Source organism: Bombus pascuorum, chromosome 7 (assembly GCF_905332965.1).
Source record: "Bombus pascuorum chromosome 7, iyBomPasc1.1, whole genome shotgun sequence".
NCBI classification, from domain to species: domain Eukaryota; kingdom Metazoa; phylum Arthropoda; class Insecta; order Hymenoptera; family Apidae; genus Bombus; species Bombus pascuorum.
The window spans coordinates 13,913,905-13,938,666 of NC_083494.1; the positions used below are offsets into that span (position 1 = coordinate 13,913,905).

At 34.5% G+C, this 24,762-nt stretch overlaps 1 protein-coding gene, 1 long non-coding RNA gene and 1 other non-coding gene across 4 annotated transcripts in view; 1 reads left to right on the plus strand and 2 right to left on the minus strand.

Annotated features, from left to right (window-relative positions):
- The window catches only part of LOC132909149 (solute carrier organic anion transporter family member 3A1), a 66,941-nt gene extending 51,357 nt beyond the window's left edge, over positions 1-15,584 (minus strand). For both annotated transcript variants that reach the window (XM_060963754.1, XM_060963752.1), the window contains exon 1: positions 15,300-15,584. The gene's annotated coding sequence lies outside the window, so the exon portion shown is untranslated. The remainder of the gene's footprint in view (positions 1-15,299) is intronic.
- Positions 15,585-16,153: 569 nt separating this feature from the next.
- Positions 16,154-16,225, minus strand: Trnap-ugg (transfer RNA proline (anticodon UGG)). The gene has a single exon. It is a non-coding gene; the product is annotated as a tRNA-Pro (tRNA).
- Positions 16,226-19,596: 3,371 nt separating this feature from the next.
- LOC132908799 (uncharacterized) lies at positions 19,597-22,108 on the plus strand. The gene is made up of 3 exons (XR_009658420.1): positions 19,597-19,723; positions 19,941-20,046; positions 21,806-22,108. It is a non-coding gene; the product is annotated as an uncharacterized LOC132908799 (long non-coding RNA).
- Positions 22,109-24,762: the final 2,654 nt, after the last annotated feature.

A 24,762-nucleotide genomic window follows, 5' to 3' on the forward strand; every position in this document is an offset into this window, starting at 1 on the left:
TTCTCATCAGACTTCACCCTGCTACATATACAAGAGAATTTATTGAGAAAGAAAATAAAATATGAATGAGTGTAATAAAAAGTATCGTACAATGAAAGGAATTTTGCTGGTAATTGCCACTCGTCTAAATTAATTATCATTTTAAATAACAGTTTTAGTATACAATGTTTTAAATATATTGTTTACAATAGATTTATAGTATCCTAATAGTATGTGCCTTTTTCCTATTGCATCCCTAAATTATCAGAAATGATGCAGTAAAAGAGGAAAAGAAAATGCTGCAAGTTGCATAAAAATATAAATTCGATACGTAGGTACATGAAATTTCCTAGATCATTGGAAAGAGATATCAAAAGCCCAAAACAAAGTCGTCGTGGGATTATGCAACGATTATGGGGAACCATGAAAAGGAAGCCGACTGGACACTCTCTCCGGACCTATTCGATCACCGATCAACCTTAACCTCCTTTCGTTCCGGAATAGGGAAATCGGCAATTATGGTAAACTTGTTACTTTCTCCGTGTGTGTATTACGTTGAGCATAACATTACACGCGTAATACGTAAACACAGCAGAGTGTACGTGCCCGAACAGAAAACTAACCCAAGTCGAACTGGTCTGACTAAAATTTTCCACTATTTCGCAGCGTCTAAAATTAGATAAACTAAAATCAGATAAAGTTTAGAAACCATATTTCATAAATACGACGAAACGAAAAATTCAGATATATTTCGGACGACATTAGCGTAGTTTTCAGCTTCACTGTCCAATTTTTCCTGAAGAAAAATGTGATAAAATGTCAAAACTATTCGCTGTGTGCAAATATCGATAGCTGAACGCCACTCTCGACGTGTTTGAAATAAAAAATTCTCTTGTATTCGCAAGCTAAAAACTATCGCAAACTATCTGTCTAAAATTTAGTATAAAATTTGTAAAAAAGTTTCGCTGGTATTGGGACTAATTCAGCGCACTCGGTAAATCTGTGGCGCAAAGTTACCTTCGTATCGGTTCCAATTTCAAACTTTCGTTCGGTCACAACGGTATAACGAAACAAGTTTTCAAATTCGATTCTATCGAAAACGAAGAGCATGGTGAAAAAATATTTGTATTCCATATTTTCGATAGGTATATCGTCTCGCATAGAATCGCAGCAGCTTGTAACAAAAAGCAATGAAAGAGATAACGATCGGGACGATAGAAAGGATCACACCGTGGAACTGGTAGAATTTTTTAATTGGCCCAGACCAACAATGAATCCGCGTTTCCACACTTTGGTTTACGTCACTCGTCGATACCGTGTTTCCGCTAATGAAGCAAAATTCCCAGAGTGTACACGAGACACGGGAAACGTTTGTCTTGTGTCAGCGTACCTTATAATCGGTACCATCGACGTGCTCCACCGCGCGGGAAAAAATTCCTGATAAATTGCTGGGGAAACGCTCGAGCGGCGCATTCTCGTTCACGAATACGCGCGGACACCACTGAAACCATTATGTCGTTGCATCATGTGAGCCAGCGCCGCGCGATCCACGTGAGTTTAATATCCTAACCTCGTTTCAGTTAATTACTTGTGATTAGCCTGAAGACAATCTGAACTAGGTCTTGTCACGTAACTCCTCCCATGTCTTTGAACGTCGACCCATTCGGTTCGCATTCTTTGTTTCCTCCTTCTGCCACCTTATGAATCTTTCGTTTTCTCCTTTTTTACCTCTTGGCGACGCCTCCTCCTATTTTATTTAGGTCGAACGACGACTCAGATGAGCAGGTATCTCTCTTGTACAGAGTATCCCAGTAATTATAGTATAATCGACACGAAGCCGATTACTTGAAGCAAACTCGAACCTGCTACCGAACCGTTTCGGTTCAATAAATTCGTCGCTGTTAGGAGAGTAGTATATTAATAAAACGAGACGAAAATAAATAGATAAAACGAGATCTAGCTTTTGGACGGCAAAGACTTATTCGATTCTGATAGGTATAATTATATACTTCACGTTTATTGCTTTCTAATTATAAAATAGCTTCACGCGTTCGATTATATCACGTTCAGTTATATTATTTCAAATTATATTAATTTGAATTATACGAATATAATTCTTTAAATTCCTATTCCTTGAATGAATTTTATTATCGCACGACGGTGTAAATTACTTCCGTTTAAAACTCTTTGCTCTGTCAATGTAAATACAATAAGATGTTTGACGTGTATGTGACGATATTCACGCGACAGGTTTGAGCAAACCTCGGTCAGGCGAGGTTTAAAAGAGATAGATAACTTGTAGTCGTAAGCGGCATGGTATTGCGGAAGGTTAAAAGGCAACAGTTCGATATATACATATAAGCGAGCGTTCTACACAAAATCAATCATAAACCAATATTTAGATACTGTTTCTTCAGAAATATATGGTAGCATTTTAGTAATTTTCTCTGCGTTTTACATGTCCCGTGACTAGGATATTCCATACTATTATAGCGATCATCTTCAACGACATTTTTCATCGTCGCTTGATAATAAATATTCCATCACGAACAGCTGGTTTCTTATAGCTGACTCGATCATTGGAAACGACAGTGGAACATGAATAGTCTGGATGCAATCTAGTGTTAAATATACGCCTATGAAATATTTTTAGGTGTAGCTTGTGCTTCGATGCTTCATTCCACGGAATAACGCGGGTTTGCTCGTGCGTGAAGCAAATTGGACGGCGTTTGGTAATCGTCGATGATTCTTTCAATGTCTCAACGACCAAGTTCTCTCTCCGCCTTTATTTCGTCACGGATATTAGTTCATTAATACTCGTAAATTTATTTCGATAAGAATTTATCGGAAATATCGGATTGATTAACAAAACTGGAATTTCAAGTTGATAAAACGTCCGCGCAAGGCTTCCGCTAATTACATCTCTGTGATTTACGCGAATTGTTCAAGCTGTACTTTTCTAGTTATGATTAATGAACGAAACCTCTCAGGATACACCTACAAAGTACTTAGCAATTTAAATAAGTTCGTGCGCCAAAAAAAAAGTAGATCAGTGATATCATTATTCTCGTGTCGCGTATGCGGTGAATTTTCATTTAAATATCACACAGGAATAAAATTCTAATGCATCCAACGTATACGACGAATTTTCGAATGTACTTTCCTTCTTTCAGATTTATCGTAATTTTCGAAATATTCGATTCCAATGATTTACGTTCGTGCGACGTGATATTCGATATCTGATAAAGCTCGTGGCAATATTGGAAATGAAATTTGAAAAATCGTCGTACGTAGCAAAAATATTTACTACGCGTTTTACGAGAGTTTGGTTAATAATTTGCAAAATATATAGATAAAATAGAAATTGTTTTTCCCGTGCCTTGCGCTTTAATATCGTACAAGAATTTGTTTTAGATCCTAGCCATCATCAGAAATATTCAAATAAGGGTCTGCGCATACAGAATTTGCATAAAATTCCTCCATCCTAGAAATCCATTTCACGGGTACGTTCATCGTTTAAAGTCAATGAAACGAAATTCACGTGGAATACGAATGGTTGTCTGACCTGGTTTTCAAGTTATGGCCGTTTTTGTGTTTCAAAGCTGCTTCTAACAAACTGAACTGCTGTAACTAATTCCATAGAACTGTTTACCATTGAAGTCTGTTATATGTACATCCAGATAAGGATCTGAAGCTATTGAGCGCATCAAACCTATCGTTTCGAACATTGTATTCAGACGGATACACGTTTATCGATCGAATTAACGCGAATAACTTGTATTCGTAAAAAACATTAAATGGATCGTATACCAGCGTGAATTACGTTATTTTTTAAATATCAAATTTCATCAAAAGCCACTCTCCGTGTGTCGTATAGTTTACTTTGTAGTTAGTGTGCAATTTAGCTTAGAGCTTAATTAATTAATGGGATTAATTTACTTGTTTATTCCGATTTCTAAGAAAAGTACAAATTCTAAGAGTCGAATTCTATCTATAAATCTAGGAGATACATCGCGGAAGATTCTAAGCTAGACACGATTCCTTCTTCGCGATTCTTCCAAGGAATATGTATCATGTTGACAAAATATGGAATATTTTTCTTGTAAGGAGGAAATTCTTGTTTATTAAAAATTCTTATATATTAGATATGTTAGCGTCGCTGGATTAACATTTTTATTAAATCGTCGTAATTTTTAACGCCAACGCTTGTGTCGTGGCGATATTTTCTGACGAATAACACGATAATCTGTATCGATTATTACCACGGATTATCTCATTTGCCATCGTTTCAAACATTTTCACCACTTCTCTGTTTACAAAACTTGCTTGCTACGATATCGTTCATTTTATAGTAAACTAGTCTTCTATCAATATCATGATTCATTCACAAATTCTTATTCACCTCGAACTCTTCCTAGCTATATTTCACGTCTTAAAATACTTTCACTACGCTCTGAACTATAATATATTCTATCCAAAAATAAAAAAGTACTCCTATTAATCTTCAACAGTGTCATTCATTCTCTTGCTTCACGCAGACCATCATGCAACAAAAATTTCATGATATATAATCCAAAAACTTTTTTCCAGAGGAAAATTCGTTTCTTTCTCCGCTTGGGTTATTTCCATTTTGCGATGTTTCCTCATGGAAATAATTCAAACCGCGTGTTCTCTCGCTTCTTTTCGAGTAATTAATCGAACCTAACTTTAGAGGATGCATTCTTCGGCATATGAATAAGATAACCAGTTTCAACTGCTTTTTCAAGCTGCACATTGAGACACGAAAAGTGAGTTTCAAGACGAAGTTAGATGTTACAAGAGAAATAAAAGAAATCGAAGAACGCCAACATCCTACGCACATCGACGCAATATTTTTAATCCCTGACTTTTTCACGGTCAGCTGGAAATTTGGCACGTAGAACCGCGTTTACAAAATTTTAAAATCGTATATTGTAGGAGACAAGGAAATATTTGTACATGGATATTCGTCATCTCTGTGTGTACTTAAGAAGAATTGGCTTGCGATCACAGCCATTCTTCTCTCTTAGCCGAACACGGAAATCAGACAGGACCGAACAGCTACGACCTTCGTAGATTTACCCAACGTATTATACAATAGCGACGTATAAATAGGATCAAGCACATCTGGCAATTTAACTGAAATTGGTTTTTATCTGCATGGAAAGTCACATGCTTGCGAGTCGATACTTGCAATCTACACGATTTTAGAAGCAGCGACGAAATTGTTTGCAACGATCGCGAGAAATTATGCCCCGCAAAATGTGATTGTTTCCCCTCGAGCAAGTATTCGGCAGGAAATTTCTGCGATATTAACGTCGAAATTGAGTTAGAGCTTTTCCTGCATCGACGGCACCGGTGATCGGTTAACAGATATTGAATTTTAGAGGCCGCGAAGCATTAAATCACAGGGATGTAACCATTGATTAATCGCTAATTACGTGTTTACCACAACGCTCGTCGATTCAGGAAAACGTTTGGCAATCGGAATCAACTAATTGTCCATTTAACTTGCATTTCTAATTTCTCCTCGTTGCAGACGTGCTATCGTAAAGGGCAGGATGCCATCAGGTACGTACGCAGATCGCATCTTCGTTATTGCATCGAACCATCGATCAGAGATTAATTTAATAATTTTACAGGTAATAAATTCTTGGTGATTATCGATAGTTCATGGTGTTCGTATCTCAATTTTCCACTTAATTTACTTAATTTAATTCTCGTTGGCGATTCGTAAAAGTATTTATCGTAATATCGTATCTCTAACGTCTCATACTTCACTGAATCTTAAAATGCTATGAATTTATATTTTTATGTAAGCACGTGTTGAAAAACGTATTATACGTTGCTATTAATATTATCGTTAACTAAAAATAATTTATTACGAAAATACGATAGATAATATCAATGATACTACAATGGATAACTTCAATACATAATACGCGATAAATGAATATATTCATAAGAAACTGAAGGAAAACATGTATACGTTTATATATACACATATATTTTGCAAGAAAATTTGCAACAAACTAATTTACTGCATTTAACCATCTCGATCATCAATTCGATAATCATGGCAGTGAAATATTAATTTTCTGGGCTAAACACAACGAGAAAGTACGCTCGCGAGAATTTATGGTCTACTAGCAGCGCGTTTATGTAACGATTCCTCTATTCGCGATCATAAAACTGTAACGAGGTCTCTTCCGAAACAAAAAGCGGGGGGAAAAAAGAGCAGCTGGAAAAAGAAGTCTCTCGTAATCGATGCTTATCGAAATTACTCTCTCACAGCGCGATATAATTGCACGCTTCTCAGAAATCGCTTAACCGAGACGCTTAAACCGTTCCAAAAGCGTCCTCAATTTTATAATGAAGCTAATTTCACGGTGACTTACGGACACGGCGGAAAAATCTGCGGAAAAATGTAGGAGAGCAAGGAAAGAAGTTCTTCGCGACTAAACGCTTCAAATTTGGCTCCAAATCGTATGCCCCATTAAACGAACAACGACAATATGCATCGATGTTTCGTAATTGGAGACAGCCTCTTCGATTGCGAGCTCTAGCGAACATTCGAATAAAATTTGACGGAAAATTTACGTTTTGAGAAGACTGTGGATAAAATTCACTTTGTAAACGTTGATACGTTAAAATTGCGGTCTCGGAATTATCGTGTCATTTTTGTTTTAACGAGCAGCAACGATCGAATTACAAGCGTAGAACAACTTTATTCCCTGTATGTGATATAATTTATTTCTCAGAAGAGAAGAGAAAAAAAAGAAAAAAAAATTAATTCACACAACTAATATTTCGAACAGTTTCATTGTCACTTTACTATTCTTTCCCATTAGTTTCTCAAGTTTTTGCTGGTATTCGGGTAATCACGTTGCTCGTAGAAATGGTTAGGTTTCTTACTTTGCTAGACACCGCGGTTCGTGTGAAAGGAAAAGTAGCCAGGATTCTGCAAACGAGCAGAGGAGCCCTTGAAATACTTTTTTTGCACTTCCAACGATCCTCGATCGTTTTTCCAGCTCGAAAAGATGGATTACCCACGAGATGCGTAGGTATCTGAGTCCTTCGTAAACACACATATACACACACACAAAATAATATACATACTCACTATAAAGACGTATGTGTGTCTATATGTAAGGTTTCCCGTCCTTTCAAACCGAACGTTCTAGATACAAATATAATCGAAGGCGATAGAATGGATAAAACTGCAGCAAATCTTTGATCGACGATTAATCACGTATAGTTAGATATAATTTTCTGACGTTCCGAAAGTTTAATTACAATAAATTAGAATCAATTAGAATTTAATTACGGTGTAACTTCGCTAACTATCTTGAAGATATTATCAACGATATTTTCGTAATACTAATTTTTATGCTCTATTACGAACGATTGTTCTACATCAGAATAAAGAGGTAAATGATGATTTAGGAATTTTTTATTTTATCAATTAAACAATCTTCAAGTCTCTCTTATGGATACGACGAATCTCGTTTGGTATCGTCATAGGAATATCGTAGTTTATTCAAAAAAAAAAAAAAAGAAAGATTTTTTAACCCTCTTTTCCCTATAGTGACAACACGAATATGGGCAAAATCCTGTAGAAATCTATCTATGGAAAGCAATATGTAACGTCAGGTTTACATGATTCATATACTTTTGTAGCGATAGAAAAACGATAGTAAGATGCATACAACTCGAGACTCTAGTTTCATCCTTTCGCTTTGCATCTAAAATTCAAAACATTTTCACGAAAATTTAGTCGTCCCGTTGAAAAAATATTGATCGGTTACCGTCTCGATCTACTCGAATAAGTTTCTGAGAGTGGCGTGCACTCAGAAAATTAATTTCCACAATCGATCACTATGGCTTCGCGACACAATGTCACATACGCTTCATTCTCATCAAATAATAAAAAGATTGTCATCAAATAATAAAAAGACCAATTTTTCTTGAATCTTATTGCGAAAGAACAAAGAACGAATTGGCACGGGTTTGAGAAACTAAATATTTTTTCCAATTTTCAAGCCGATTTCTACTTCGAAATGACCTTCGCTGGTCTATTTCGAGTTTCGCAGATGACGATCTTGGTTCAAAACTTTCATAGTCGCCGCATCTAGAAATATTTCATGCCAGTTTTTCTCCTAGAAGCATCTGCTCCCGTTCCCGCAACAGTCTGTGCACTTGTCTGAACGCATACTCTACGGGCAAATAACTATAATACGTTCGTACACCAAGAAATGACTTTTATCCTGCATAAAGGAACACGTCGTGAAAAACGTGCACGTCCATTCTCCTTTCTCTGCTTCAGAATTTTCTTGTTTCGCTGTTATACCTACGTTAAATTAAAGCCGCGAATAGGACGTACCCATCGTTCTTTAAAATTAGTCTAATCAATGACAATAAGAAATTTTCCGTGAGACTTTTTACGAGCGTTGGAAATTTTTGCAATTTTTGAATTCTACTGTTCTGCAAGCTTGAAATTTGAAAAATATGAAATTTTGAAATCTAGAAATTTGACACTTTTAAAACTCGACATTTTAGGGATTCGAAACATTGGAATTTTTCATTTCCAGCACTCGGATTTCACTTTTATATTTCAAATTTTCTCTTGAATTTCCTCTCTGTCAAGAAATCAACGCGGATACGAAAGGAATCGAGGTCGATAGATCTCCTTTTAAAAGAAACCAAAACACGGAAATAGCGGAGGTTGGAACGTAAGGCCAATTTTGTGAAAAAAAGGCCACGAGCGTTAAATCAATCCCCATAAGGATGTTCCTTATCGAATCTTGTTACTCTCGCTGCCGTTTGTACACGCTGCCAATAAATCGATATTCAATGACAATTTACTATCCTCGATTTTGCGAAAGAGGAAAACGAGGCCAATTTTTCGCTATTTCTGAATTGCAACCAGGTCATATTTGTACCGTCATCGTTGTGATACTTTGGTTAATTAGTTTTACCACACATGTACGCTGCAAACTGTAGGAAGTTTGTAGGAAACTGTGAGAACCTGTGGTCACAGAACGAGAATTATTTCACCGACGTTGACAAAGTTTCGCTTTTTCAAGGCAATAGCAGCGGTCGCCAACGGAAGCTTTTAATAGTACTAATGAAAACAACTTGTACACGCAAATAGTATGCAAATAAAGTAATTCTATTTGCCTCTCTTGAATTCCATGTTTATATAACGCCTGAATTTTTGAATATTGGAAATAACGCAGAGTCGTGCAAACGGTATGTGTTTAAGAAGAAAAATCGATATAAGCGTGATAAAGCTTCTTTCTGTTACACAAAGTATTATTAATTGACAGATAAAATTTGTTGACCTTCCTTGGTCATAATTTTTTGTTTATTAGATTGCTAGTAATAAAAAGAAATTACGGTCGACCGTTAAAATCGCTCGGCTTCTGACATCTAAACATATTTTAAGAGAAAAGCATTCTTAATAAAGAGTAAGACGAGCAAGTGAATTTATGTAAAAAAATGGACAAATTTGTAAGAATGTTACATTAGGAAGTATCGAGGTATCATTATATTGTTCCAAGTAAAAATGTTCGTACCCGAGGTAAAGTTAAAATTACGTCAAGCTGATACTATTAAAACTACAGTCATGAAGAATGTTCTGTTTTATCGAGTTTTATATCCTAAACTAAGAAAGTTCGCGAGTATGTAACTCTTGTCAAGTATCTAGAGTTACCCATGTCATTTTTTTTCAATGATTTTTTCTTTTGATATATGATATATTTTTGAAGGATAGTCGTTAACTGACGAAGCAATAAAATGACATATAAATTTTTAAAAATATTTCAGTAAGAAATTCCTGTATACAATTCGCGCATAGAGAGCGCATATTTTTCGCACACCCAGTATATAGAAATTCAATCTCTACTAGGTACGCGCACAAGCAATAAAAAATACGATAAAAAGGCCATACTGCCAAAACAGAATGGTAGTATGTATCTACTACAATAAAACTTAGACTCGTAAATATCAATGAAAATAATCATTCATTAACGATCTTTTAATAGACTAACATACAAAATTGTTCCAAAATTAAACGTATAATCATCTATACCGAAGAACTTCTCTTTCTGATATTGCAAATTTATTTCTAGAAATATTACAAAAGAAATGTAAAATATTTTTAATTAGTTTAGCTTTAGATTGATTTTAAAGGCAAATAGGATGTCTATTCAAATAAAAAGACGATTTATTAATTGTTAATAAAATAACACAAATATTCAATAGCAACGAATCAATCAGAAACAAATAATGAATTATTGATATTACATCTAATTAATATGCAAGTAAATACATAATTAACAATGCGATCACACGTGTACCTATATCATTTATATGCACGGCTAATATTGTTTAAATCATACGATGAAAAACTAGGTTAAGTGCGCCACGATTTACTGTCCCACATTCTTCTCTTGTTACAAATTTTCAGTTATAAACCGTCCGCGTCAGAATATTGAAAAATAACATACTCGCAAAGACATTAATGATATTAAACTACTATTTCCATGTTCATTACGAAGACGCTAAATGTGTTTACCTTTTGCATTCATAAAATTCATTAAATAAAAATGCAAGCATATAATAACTAGGAAATTCCACATCAGCTAAGAATGTGAATATTGATACTCCAGAAAACGATAATTTATTATTGGAAAATATTTCATAACATAAATTATTGTTTCAAACACCCAGGAAATACCAACTATCAAAGTATTTGTCCAATCGATTATTCATTATATTAGTACGCTACAATATTTAGCGAGATCATTAGCATTAATTGTACGTCTAGGATCACTATTCGTGCCGTATACCAAACTTTTACTAGGTTTCTTAAATATTTTGTTACTTCTACGTAATTTTTCAAAATCGTCTCAAATCTTACCAATATAATGATTATAGTCGAGTTTCGTTACACCGTTAACGAAATTCCAAAACAATAACGTACAAAACGTAACATGTTCATGAGAAGACCCCATAAATGTTCGAATATCGAGCCACAATAACGAACCATTGTGAAAGTTATCGCGATACGATGCTAAGCAATGGCCACATTTACAGCGAGTTGGCCTAACCAGGCGCGTCGCGCGCTCGAATTAATTCGGTCATTCCTTCCAGGCTATTTCGAACAGAAAAGCAGACAAACGCGCGAAAAATGCATTACATAACTACGGAGGAGAAACGTAAGTAGCTCGAACGAAAGCATCGGTTAGCTAGCGAAGCACACATGTGACTTTCAATTTTAATATGTCCACGGTTCGAATGTTTCGACCCACTGGATCGCTAAATCGTGCTAGTCGCGGCGACATCTTCCCGTGGTGCACGAACACCGTGGAATTTATAGAGGTCACTGGTAAATTCATCCACTTCCCGACGGACATGGGTCCTCGCGTGGACGTTGTGTTTTTGCACGAAATGTCTGACCCTGCAAGGTTCAAGGATACATCGAACTCCTGCAAAAAATATACCGAGCGAGGACAACTTACATAGAGCACCGGCTCTTTCGAAAATTTATGCCACTACACTATATATTTATAGACGAATAATTTAATGGACGATGATTTGTCTTTCAGTCGATCGAAGATCGAGAAATTTCTTCGTTTCTGCTTTCGTTTCCGGCGTAATACGCTGGTGAAACCAACGTCCTTGTTTCTTTCGCTTTTGGCCAACTTCACTGAATGGGATATAGCAAGGTAGGGTCGTTTCAGACGCCTAAACTTGTACAATATTCAATCTTAAACTTTGCGTGAGAATAATCAAACTTGTATATTATGAGGCAGCATTAAGCTTTGATGTAACAAGGAAAGAATGAGAAAATATCAAAAAACAAGAAAACGATTCGAGCGATTCTGTGATACGATTACTTGAGTTAATGAGAGTATTATATAAGAATATTATATAAGAACTAATACAATAAGCTACAGCATACTTGTGCTATTATAACAGCACATAATATGTACACGTTGCTGAATTATGATAGTTACAATCGAGAATATTAAGATTAAGTGAACAAACTACTTTCCTTTTGATGAATACGAGTGATATTCTTACGGAGAATTATAAACGTCGAGCTATCAATGGACACGATACATTTGCTTCTTACGCCGCTGATAACGAGTTAAATAATATTTACAAATATAAATTAAAAAAGCCGTCCCTATGATAAAAAAATAACATATCTATTTGAGATAGCTACAGAAATTCATTACGAAGATACTAAATACTATAAATTCAATCTAAAGTCTCAAGACTCAAAAATATTTGAACATGCACTTCTAAAGCCAAATATGTATATAGGTATCGTTAACTAAATAGTAAATGAAAGAAATCTTTTCTTCGCTGAGCTACCGAAGAATTAATCATTTTCTACTCGAAACGTTCTATTCCAACTTTGAAAATTTTATAAAATTTCCTAAAAAAATTGCATTTCTTATTTATGTTGTTTGTCTAACGAACGAACGACGTGATTTTCAGCGGGATAAGGTACGATTTCTAGCACGTCGCATAAAGACGGGACTTTTTACGAGGTCTCTGGCTTAACTCTGCGACCGCGATGCGCCTGGTTGGTCAATAAAGTTCTTCACGAGCTGACACCTACTAGCCGACGGAAACGGAACAACTTTGACAGCGATTCTTTCCGCGTTTCTGCATTGAGATAGCGTTGCTCATACTGCCATTATAGGTAAATTTATCTGATGGAATTTCATCAGGGGAATTCACCAGCGAATTGGATCAAATCTGAACGCAACGAGCACACCGTGAAACTTGACACGTCAACCTTGCGCCGTGAACGGGTGCGCATTTTTAACAGCCGGTTAATTATCGATACGAGAGTCGCTATATCGAATGGTAACAGCTGGCCGGTCGAAATTAACGTCTCGAAAAGAACACGCTGCTCTTTGTTTCTTATATCGGCGATCATATGTTGCCTTCGCTTCTTTGCGATATCCTACCAGTTATACGTGATGTTGCAAAAATAAGTGTAAAGTTTTGAGAAATTGTGCTGTGTATAACAATTCTATTATTATTATTTGTTACTTACGACGAATGAATAATAATGATAATGGAACGATAATGAGATATTTTATATCTCTTATAGTAGTAAAATTCCTGCAAGTAGTTTAATCATTGCTCTAGAAATATCTTAACCTTTTAATTCAACCATGATCCCAAAAAGATACAAACTACTGTTTTCTCATATCGTCGAATCCATTAAAAATATTTGTAAATGTATATTTTGTACAAATATAATCGAAAAATTATAGTAATAACATTTGGATCAATATAATGTAGGAATAAAAGATAATTATTTTTCTCTGTTTAATTTAATTTTTTTAATTAAATTAATTTAAATTAAATTTTAATTTAATTTTTTCTCTGATAATTATTTTCCCACTGTTATAAATTCGTCCATTTCCGAACAGATTAAAAAATCGCAAGCAGAATGAGCGCGAGAAATGTTCGTTCTTGCTCGTGAACTTGGCCGATGTAAAAAATGTTGAATCCTAGATTATATTTTTGATATTTACAATAACGAGCAGAAAAATAGCGAAAGTCCATATACCAAACATTCAACACAATTTGTTACTTGTTACGTATATAATTTATCGCTATCTATTTATCGTACTTTCCTATATCCTATCTCATATTACAGCAATAAGACTACAAGTAAAACTTCTCGTGATTACTTAAACGCGTAAGCAAGAATCTATTTATTTATATGCTCGCTTCTATTAATGAGAAGCAGACTGATCAACTTCATATCACATGAAGATATCTATTTCATTAGCCAGCACACCATCGATAGCTACATAATCTATTATATAATCAAATCTCACAAGACAAAGAACTTATTTTTATGAATTCAATCGTTACCGAGTAACAATTTATGTAAATACAATACTTTACAACGCTGTGTATTCTCTAAAAGTTCACAGATAACCAACATTCCTCACGCTCGTTGTGAAACACCCAGTATACGGATATCGGTAGTCGAGCCATTCCGCAGCACTGTAATAGGTGCATGGACGGATCGATGCTGAAAAACTGGAGATCGAAAGTAAACGTTCGAAGTTCAACGATAATGGGCATCGATACCGTGAGAAACAGTAAGCAGGAAAGAGGAACAATAAAGACAACACCATAGCCGATGTACGAGCAAACGAGAGGAACATAGAAAATTAAACTAGAAAGAAACATAAAATTTATCGTGTGTTTTGAACAATGGTCGATTAGCCGGTCCGTTATTCGTCTTCGTTGGAGTAACTAATTAAACCGCAACACCGAGTGGACGGTTAATTGGTACACCGTTTAAAAGCATGACTAGAACGGGAAGGTATCGTTTTGCATAGGACAAGGTCAGAGTCCTAAGGACTGTACCACGGCCGTGCACCGCTCGACAACAGCCGGATTCCACTCTCGATGCCGCGCGCGCGGTGACAGAGCATACCGAGAATGTAAAAATAGTTGTACAGACGCCGAGGTTCAAGACCTCAATATTGTATAGATACTACGGTAGCGCGATAACGTTATCCATGGAATTATGGCACAGCTGTGTTTGCACGTAAACACCAGCGAACAGAAGAATAACGAGAACGACCGTGCGACAAGATTAAGATTTTAAGATATACGTATCTTTCTTCATCACTTGCAGCGCTTATTTAAGAATTGCTTTCAGCCGCAATTTCGTGTTGGAAATTTTCCGTTTGCAAGTTGTAAATAGTCACAGAGTGGTTATATCTAAGTATATACGCTGCCTAACTAAAAGAAAAATTCAGCAGAGAACTGTGATTTTTTTGGTGCAATCTAAGGGATAACAAAGACAGTTCATTTCCAAAGGTTTCACATGCAAAGGGAGCAACGAAAGATAACGCACGATAAGAATCTCTCTCTCAACAGGCGATACCTGTCCGGAACCTCGCGACCAGATTACGAAAACTTTGTTCTGACCTATTTCTGAAGATGCTGCATGCCATATCCCTCGAGTTTTTGCGACTTAAAATATCATTTTGCTTATAGAAATTGTTTAGAGAATTTATCCCACGAAATATACCACGAATTTTGTTTTGTCCGAATTTTAGTACGAATTTTGGTAGTCTGGAAAACGTAGATTCGCAGAAAATATTGGTAGATACGCGATGCAATTTTCGGTAAATCGAAAAAAGTCACTTGGCTCTGCGGATTCACCGAATATTCGATAGCACACGCGACATAGGAGACCCCGATGCGACGAATATTTAAAGTAGATGTTTTGATAAACTTACCGAAAGGACGCTCGAAGCACCTCACGAAACTCCTTTGTATCCAGGGCAGTGAAAAATCCTCGTGGTGACACCGCGATTGACGAGTTTTGTATACATTTAAACACACTCACTGACACTACGAGCCGAGCACTGAACGAATTTTACACGCACGCTTGCCTTGACCTCACGATCTGACCGGTAGATCGGTAAGAATTTCACGAAAATCACATTGATAGCGTTCGACCGTCAGCTTCCTTCGGAGATCATAGACCAGCTGTGTTTTTGCCCGACCATTGAGGAACTGGTGCATGCGCACTGCGTACTGGCCGCTGTCCGCCATCTTGACTTTCTCCGGAGTAGGAAAACATACCGCGCGCAATTTGAACTTGCTAATTTAAATCTACCGACTTTGTGCTCGTTAATGAAACTTTTATTAATTTTCTAACCGCATTAAAATAACACACAGTGTCACGAATTTTATTTACATATTTTTTTAATGGATTCTAAAGCATATTATTAAATAAAAATATGTATACCTTTTACATTTTTAACGAAGGATGATAATATAAGTTTAAAAAATTAGGTTTGTAAAACGAAAACACTCTTATTATTAAAAAGTAAATAAAAGAAAATTTTTTAAAATAGGATGTTAAGAAACAATTTTTGTTACAAGCATTAAATTCGTGTATATTTATAATTTCACACGCTTATATCTACATATTAACAAAATACATGTTTCTTTTAATTGTATAAAATGTTACTTAATTTTAATAGACAATACTTCATATAATAAAGCTTACTTAATGCTTTGTATACATGTATATTACTTTACAGTGTTTTTGGATACAAAATTCATATCAGTATAAAAAAATATCGGGCCCCTCCGGGATTTGAACCCGGGACCTCCTGCACCCAAAGCAGGAATCATACCCCTAGACCAAGAGGCCTCATGTTAAAGGGTTTTGTAACATACTTCATTCGGTACTTAGTAAAATTTAAATATATAAATAAACATACAATTACTGTTGTAATTATATATAAATATGTTAAATATTATAATGCAAGCATATTATAATATTACATATATCATGTAATAATATGTCAATCATAAATTTCTATAATGGCAGACTAAAACTTATAATACAATGTGATAGCCTTCTATTTATAATAATAAACCTAAATATATAATTATCGCTTTATCAAAATATAACCATAATATACACCCTTGGACAAAAAGATAGCACATGTGTGCTATCATTAATTTCTCATAGATAGAGTCCGAATTTCCCAAGTTTGACGAATGGCATATAAACAGTACCTTGTAGTAATAAGGTATATGAGCTTGAAACTGTATCTTCGCTATTCCTCTTGTATTTATCAACAATGATTGTGAAATCCGGTCGGCGAAATGATAGCACACCAAGCATTTTGTTTCCATTCCTTAGTATTTCTGTGTATTCTGAGTGGTGTAGACGTAGTGAAAAGTAGAAGAATTTCATTAGAAACCTTACAAATTTCGATTCAAACAATGGGACGTGGAAAACAGCTAAATAGTGAAGAGATTCAAACAGTTTTGAAATTAAAGAAAGAAAACTTTACTATTTCTAAAATTGCAAAAGTTCTCAGTAGAAGTCGGAAAGTCATTTATAATTTACTGAAAGATGTAAATAATTATGGAACAAAAAAAAGCAGTGGGAGACCTTCCGCGATTAGTACTCGTGAAAAACGTGCAATTTTACGTGCCGCGTCAAATTCGCTTCTCACGTCACGTGAAATTGCAGAAAAAGTTGGCGTAAAAACTAATCCTCGGAATGTCAGACGTGTACTACAACAATCCGCGCACATAAAGCGGATGAAATTAAAACGAAGACCAGCTCTAAAGCAGATTCACAAGGAGCATCGATTATATTTTGCAAAAGAACATATACGGTGGAACAAGAAGTGGAGGAAAGTTATATTTACAGATAAAAAAAGATTTAATTTAGATGGCCCAGATGGATTCAATTTTTACTATCATGATGTAAGAAAAAAAAAATTGTCACAAATACGGCGTCAAATGGGTGGAGGTAGCATTATGCTTTGGGCAGGTATTGGGTATAACGGAAAGACTGATTTAATATCAATTCGCAGCAAGATGAATGCTATAACCTATCGTAATTTGATACAAAATCAAATTGCAAAGTACGCAACACATATTGCGAGACAAGATTTTATTTTTCAGCAAGATAATGCTGCAGTTCACACCGCTAAGGTTGTGAAAGAATATTTTTCAACAGAAAATATTGCAGTTTTGGACTGGCCTGCATGCTCCCCCGATTTAAACATAATCGAAAACTGTTGGAGTAAATTAAGCAATGCCGTTTATAGAGAAAATAGGCAATTTGAAAGTATTAATCAGTTAAAAAAGTGCCTTGAAGAGGAATGGAGAAATATATCGCTGGATTATATTAGAAAACTATATCGTTCTTTGCCGAAACGAATGCTGGAGGTGGTGGAGAATAAGGGAGGATCCACACATTATTAAATTTTAAAAGGTTTTTTATTTTTGTACAATTTAGTAGATAATAAACACTACAACTTTTGAAAGTGTGCTATCATTTCGCCGACCGGATTTCACAATCATTGTTGATAAATACAAGAGGAATAGCGAAGATACAGTTTCAAGCTCATATACCTTATTACTACAAGGTACTGTTTATATGCCATTCGTCAAACTTGGGAAATTCGGACTCTATCTATGAGAAATTAATGATAGCACACATGTGCTATCTTTTTGTCCAAGGGTGTATACATAATTTATACGTAAAAATGTAGAAATTTTAACCTTAATCTCAATAATGTCAGTCGATAAATAGATACGCGATCATATCTACAGATGATTATTAATTAAAAATGCATGATTATGATTGCAGTATTGATAGTAGTTACGAATACCAACAAATATATACGTATATATGTACGTAGTTTAAATGTATAGTCAATAATCTCGTATATGATACCATCGACTAAAGATCGTCGGTGATTGCAGCTACTTTTACAGTAATAATTATAAATTTTTAATTCTTACGACCCATTATAATATTTCATACCAATTTATAAATTTTCCAACTTTAGGCACTTTCATATTCGACTTATTCTCTATTTAGTTATTAGCATCTTCTATATAATGAAATTAAATTAGTAAACGCATTATTTTCTAATATGTATTTATATTTGTTTCCAACGTATGTGTTGTTTCCTTATTGCGTAACATGATATCGCTGTTGAAAACATTTTTTTGCTTCATCACACAAGACAGTTTTTTTTTAAATTCGTTGATCCGACACGATCTACTTATCGCCACGTAAACACACGTCCCCACTCGTAGGGTAATTAATGGCGAAATATATATACATATATTTATATACATATTGTTAGGATCTGTCAATTCTTGTTGTTCGCGACGTATTAATTAATCGCATAGTATTTCCACTCCTATTTCTATTATTAGTTTTTTTCTCGATGTTGTATTTGATTTATCAGAATTATCGGTAGTTTGTATTATTAGCTTCCGAGCTAGAATTTGAAATCGATTATTGTATTTATTTTATAATATCTTTACATTATATAATTGATTTGTAATGCAATTGAATTAACAAACAATTTCATATTTAAGAAGATTAAGGTGACATTGGAAAAAATTATAGAATTCATTTTGCTAGTTCGAATATATTAAACTATTCGTTCGTTCCGGAAAAAATTAAACGAATTATTCCATTGCTTCGATCCACATAAATAATATATATAATAGAATTCTGAACGATTCGAATAAACGTTCTTAATGAACTTTTCTACTTCTTTCGTACTGTTTCCTTAATTGATTTCCATAGTAAATATTTTTTAATAGATTTCTTAATTTAATTTAATTTAAAGTTGATTTATTTAATTTTATTGTACGTATATATGTAATCTTTGAGAGATTGCAATAAGTCATACTGTGCTGCATTTTCCGCATGAAGACGCCATTACAAGTTCAATTTTTGGCGCGTAGCATTATCGTACTCTTCAAGCAATTGTTTTGCCAAGGAATTCAGGATTTGTTGCAAAGACTTTCGAGTATTTATAAAATGTGATACAATTTATTACTATAACACATATCTCAGCCTTCAGTAACAAACAGTATAATCTCTAAAATCAGTTATATTGCATTTCGAGTATTCGTTAATGTTCAATGTAGAGATACATATACATTCAGAAATTAGTTAATTCGACACGATTGACTTCGCACGCCATAAACACACATCCCCACCCGTCGGATATTTGATAGGTGAACGGGTCGCGGGGAGCGTCATTGCGGTGTCGAAAGTTGTCGCGTAAGGACCTGTCAATTTTCGTTGTTAGCGATTTATTAATTAACTGCGTAGTATCTTCACTCATATTCCACTGCCTTCGTACGCTATTATTAGGTTTGTATTGTTAACAGTTGTTCGCTTATTAATTTATTATACATTATTATAACAAAGTTAAATAATATTTGAAATTCTTTTTTGTTCTTTTTCTTCTCTCGATCGTATGTTTGGTTATTAGCTTCCGAGTTAAAATTTGAAGTCGATTATTGTTTCTGTCTCATTTTGATTATAATTCTATATATTTGTTTTAAATTGGTGATTTTCTTTTGTGCAGGTTACTCGACCATAGCGGGACGATAACTGGGAATTCAAAATAGCGTCGTTTGGACGCCATGATGATTAACAGTCAACTTGTCAGCTTCTCATGGAGATTGAGTTAGGTTTGTTAGAATGATAGAATGTTTTAATTATTGTAACGAAAGCAGATTTATACATACGTTTATATTATCTTTTTATTGGATTATTGGTAATACAATTACGTATTTATTATATAATACATATTTGATACTTACCTTTGCACTATATAATTAATATGTAATATAATCGAACTAACGAATAATTTCATATTTGAGAATACTAAGATGAAATTGGAAACAATTATAGAATTCACTTTGCTAATCCTTCGTTCCGAAAAAAATTAAACGAATTATTTCATTGTTTCGATCTACATATAATTATATATAAATAGAATTTACTTCTTTCATACTCTTTCCTTAATAAATTTTGATAGTAAATATTTTTGAATAGATTTTTAATTTAATTTAATTTGAAGTCGATTGACTTAATTTTATTGTATATATATGTATATTCTACATTAAGAGATTGCAACCAATCACTTTGTTTCGTTTCCCGCGTGAATTTTCTATAGTATCGCCATCTCACGACTTTTATCAATAATTTTTATTGTTTCTAAAGAAGACGCCATTACAAGTTCAACTTTTAGCGCGTAATATTATTTGCTCTTCAAGCAACTGTTTTGCCAAGGTATTCCGGATTTGTTGCAAAAATTTTCGAGTATTTATGAAATGTGATACAGTTTATTATTAAAATACATATCTAAGCCTTCGATAACACAATATAATCCGTAAAACCAGTTATACTGCATTTAGAGTATTCGTCAGTGTTCAGTATAGAGATACGAATTTTATAATATTTGTAAACAATATTTTACGCTCTTCCATACATCGTTTTAATATGTAATTTTATGACAGCAGCAAACAGCGGTACTTTTTAAAACAAACGCTCGGTAAGAGGAAGAAGGAAAATATGTTTACATGTTTTGCTTCTTTCCCTACAGCCCCCTCCCCCTAATACACTTTTACTTTCAGAGAATGTTTTTGTGATCGCGTGCAATGCGATTAGTAGAGTCAGTGTTTGTTTCGTAATTGTAATTTCAATATTTCTTAGAGCAAAGTAGCTCTTGTTAGTACTAATTGTAATAGTTACACGCGAAATTAGAGTCAGTGTTTGTTCGTCGGTTTATTTATCGGGTGCGTTGGTAATTTTTTATTTCTCTTTTTGTATATAATTTATTTTTTTTAATATTCGTTTTCGGTATTCGAGTCAGTGCTCAAAAGGATGAAGCCTCTCCTGGAGGCTAGCAATGTAAGTATTTTTGCACATTATTTACCAATTTAGTTTGTTCTTTGTATATTGCTTGAATCATTTTAATATCTATTGGAATGAAGTTTCAAAGTTTCAATATTGAATTATAAAATCTAAATTTCAAATTGTTCTATTAGAGTTTCAATCCTTATAGTAATTACAGTTTATTAGAATTTCAATTTTGATTATTATCAAAGTTTTAAGTTTAATAGAATTTTATGCTTCATTTTCTTGGACTTTTGAAACAATAAACACTGTGGTTTTAAGAAAAATTATAATATTACTTATTTTGTTATAGCTTTCCCACTATCTGCACTTCCTCTTGTTCTCTGGATAGGATCTTATGGTGCTTCGAAAGCTAGAAATGTAGGTACTTCAATTAATTCTGTTTCTTTTATTTTTTAAAAATTATAATTGACTAATCAAGGAATAAAATTTGCTAAAAATTTTTATTCTTTCTCATTATATTAATAAACTATAAAACTGTATCTTCAACAATAGATTACATGTATACTATTCCATGTTTTGTTACAGATATTTCACAACCTGTACTTCTACCGTAAGGTTTGATGATTCTTCCGGGATGACGGCCTTCACGGTGGTTTCCTCTGAGCTACGTCAACATTGTCGACATCGTTCTTCGTATGTAATTGTGAGTCGCATGCTTTTTGTTCCTCTGGTCACTCAATCATGTCGTAGGATGAAAGGTCCGAATCGACACGGGTGACTGGTTGTATCACGTAGAATTTTTTACGAGCATAGTGACCGCGAGTATTTATTATACCCGTGAGTGGTAATACATATTTCCTTTTCATGCGTTTTATTTATTAGTTCAGGATAGATCTTCTTGTACATCGCGTTTTTTATTAACACGAATAATGTTGTGTAGTATTAGTAATTGATTAATTAATTATGAATGATCATGAATGAAGTCAAATATATTCATACGGATATAAGCCCGCGTATAAATAAAATGAATGAATATTTGAATACATAATAAATGTTAAAATTACTTGAATTGATTATTTTGCGACGGAGAAGTACAATATCCTGCGACTTTGTCACAAAAAGATTAGAACTACAATGATGAATATATATTATATATAATTTGTTTGTAAAAGTATCAAAGTCCACTTCTTTCCGTACAAAAATGTATTTTTTATGTGCAAGAAGAAATTTCGCGGCAGGCAGATTTTGGAATCAAGGCAACAAATTTTGAACACTTTTTCGTGATTTTGAAAATATGCTTTGAGGAAGAGATCGCCTGAGATTACTTAACATTAATGTTTAAACAGCAATCTATTATTATATTGTTTTGAGTTTTAGTGTTCTCTTTCATAAGTAAATTCTATGTTCGTTGCCTAGCTTTTTTACAATAGTAGAATTTAAATAATTTAGTAAACTATTAAATTCTGTAAATTAACAGAGATTCATAATAATTTCAAATATAATGAATAAATACAAAATGAAAGAATAGTAGTCCGTTAGATGCATACAAAGCAATTATACTAATTATCTTTTAGATCAGGATTTTCAGGTTTAACCCTTTCCGTACCCATTGTCAGGATCTCATTCACGTGCCCAGGTGCTACGTGGGTGAAGGAAAGACGATGGGTACGATGACCATAAACTTAATAATTTGTTAGCGACTGACGATAATTGGTGTATCGTGCGCGACGTAATTTCCACATTGTGTGTGTGTGTGTGTGGTTAGGCTGTGGATTTGCGTCGTCTTTTCAATTATTAATATTCAATTTATACAATATACATAATATAGATGTACAGACATAGACGATAATATCCTTCATTCTACCATTATAACATTCAAATAACAAAGTGATGGTACCAAATTTCGTACCATTTGTTCAAATGACGTCACTTCTTTAGATAATGCAATGCATGTATTTCTTCAATTGTAAACTTATTTCTAATTAAAATTAGAATGTGTTTATATCACATTGTACGCAATGGTCGCTAGCTATCGTCAGTCGATTTCAGGAAAACGGTACGTAAATTAGAGTGTGAAAGTTGAATGCCAAATTCGGGTGTCGGAGGCGTCCCGGGACGTTCTCTCTAGTGTAGGCTCTTGCACCCGGGTATTATGTGTGAGAATCGTGGACTGAGTGTGTTGGTATGCCTGTTTTGCCACTTTTTAAATATAGGGCTAGGTAAGATAGGTAGTATACTTTCTGGTATGAGTGTTAATCCTAAGTAGGTAGGGCCGGGCAGGTTGGCACAGTCTGTGGTCGGGTAGGCGCGTTTTCGCGTGACCAACCTGTTTCAGGAAATCTAATTTGAAAAATCGTCAGTAAAACTAGAACTAGTGGGGAATGCCACTCGTTTATGGTTTTGCCTATCGGTTTTTTGAATTGCGCGGTCGTGGTCGCGAGTGGGTCTCGGTACGCACGTTCATGTATCGCTCGAGCACGCACATGCGAATGGGCAACAATCACCGCTGTGATCGTTGGTCAGTCCATGTGCACTTCAATTAGCTTCCGCGGTTTATGTTTTTATTTTCAAGTTTTTTTTTTGTTTGCGATTTAGAAGTCTCGAGCTTAGATATAAGTTGCAGCGGGCATTGCGCCCGAAGAAAGAAGAGGCTATAAGCCGAAGAGGCCCGGCAAACTGCCACTCAAGAGGGCAACTACTAATGGCTCTCCATCCTCTGGATCATCCAGAGCATGGAAAGTCATTCGTATTACCACTTTGTCACTATGCTCGTTTTTAGTATTTGTAGTAGTATGTAGTTCTCTTCTGGCCAATTTACATATCAGCTCAACGTTACATTGAGCAAATCGCGGTGTTTTCTTAGTGTTGCGAATGATTGATAGCGGTTTGAATTAGAGTTGCGAAGTAGTTGAAGTTTCGCGTTGCAAATTAGAGTCGCGAAAAAATGTGAATTTCGCGTTTTGAATCAGAGTTGCGAGAAAATAGTGACTACGGTTTAAATTAGCGTTGCGATGAAATGTCGTGTTTGCTGTAGTATTGCGAATTATAATAGTTCGCGTGATTGTTCTTAGCATTTCTTATTATCAATTATTAGAATTTCTTAAGTATTATACCACAATGCTTATCGCGTTCTCTTCTATTTGAACAATATCAGTTTTCTGTTTTATAGCTGAATTTAATAAATTAGTGTTGCGAAACAGAAAAGTTCTTCCACTCACGGGTTGTTCGGGGCTACATAGAGTGGATGGCCCTTCAGGCCAGCGATTTCTTTTTCAGCATCCCCTAATCCCAGAGCGTTTGCTTTTGAAAATACTGCTGATAAACTTACTCTTCGATATTTACAAACATTTTTTAATTTGCTGTAGTACTATTATATGATTTTGAAATAATTTTGTTAACTATTTATTTAATACTTAAATATACAAGTCTGAGTGGCATCCAAATTACCCGAGAAGTCATTGAATATAATAAAAGCTTAGTTTCATGTAAAGCTGTTTAGTTTAGTAATTTTTTTAATCCGTTCTTCTTTCATCTTAGTATTC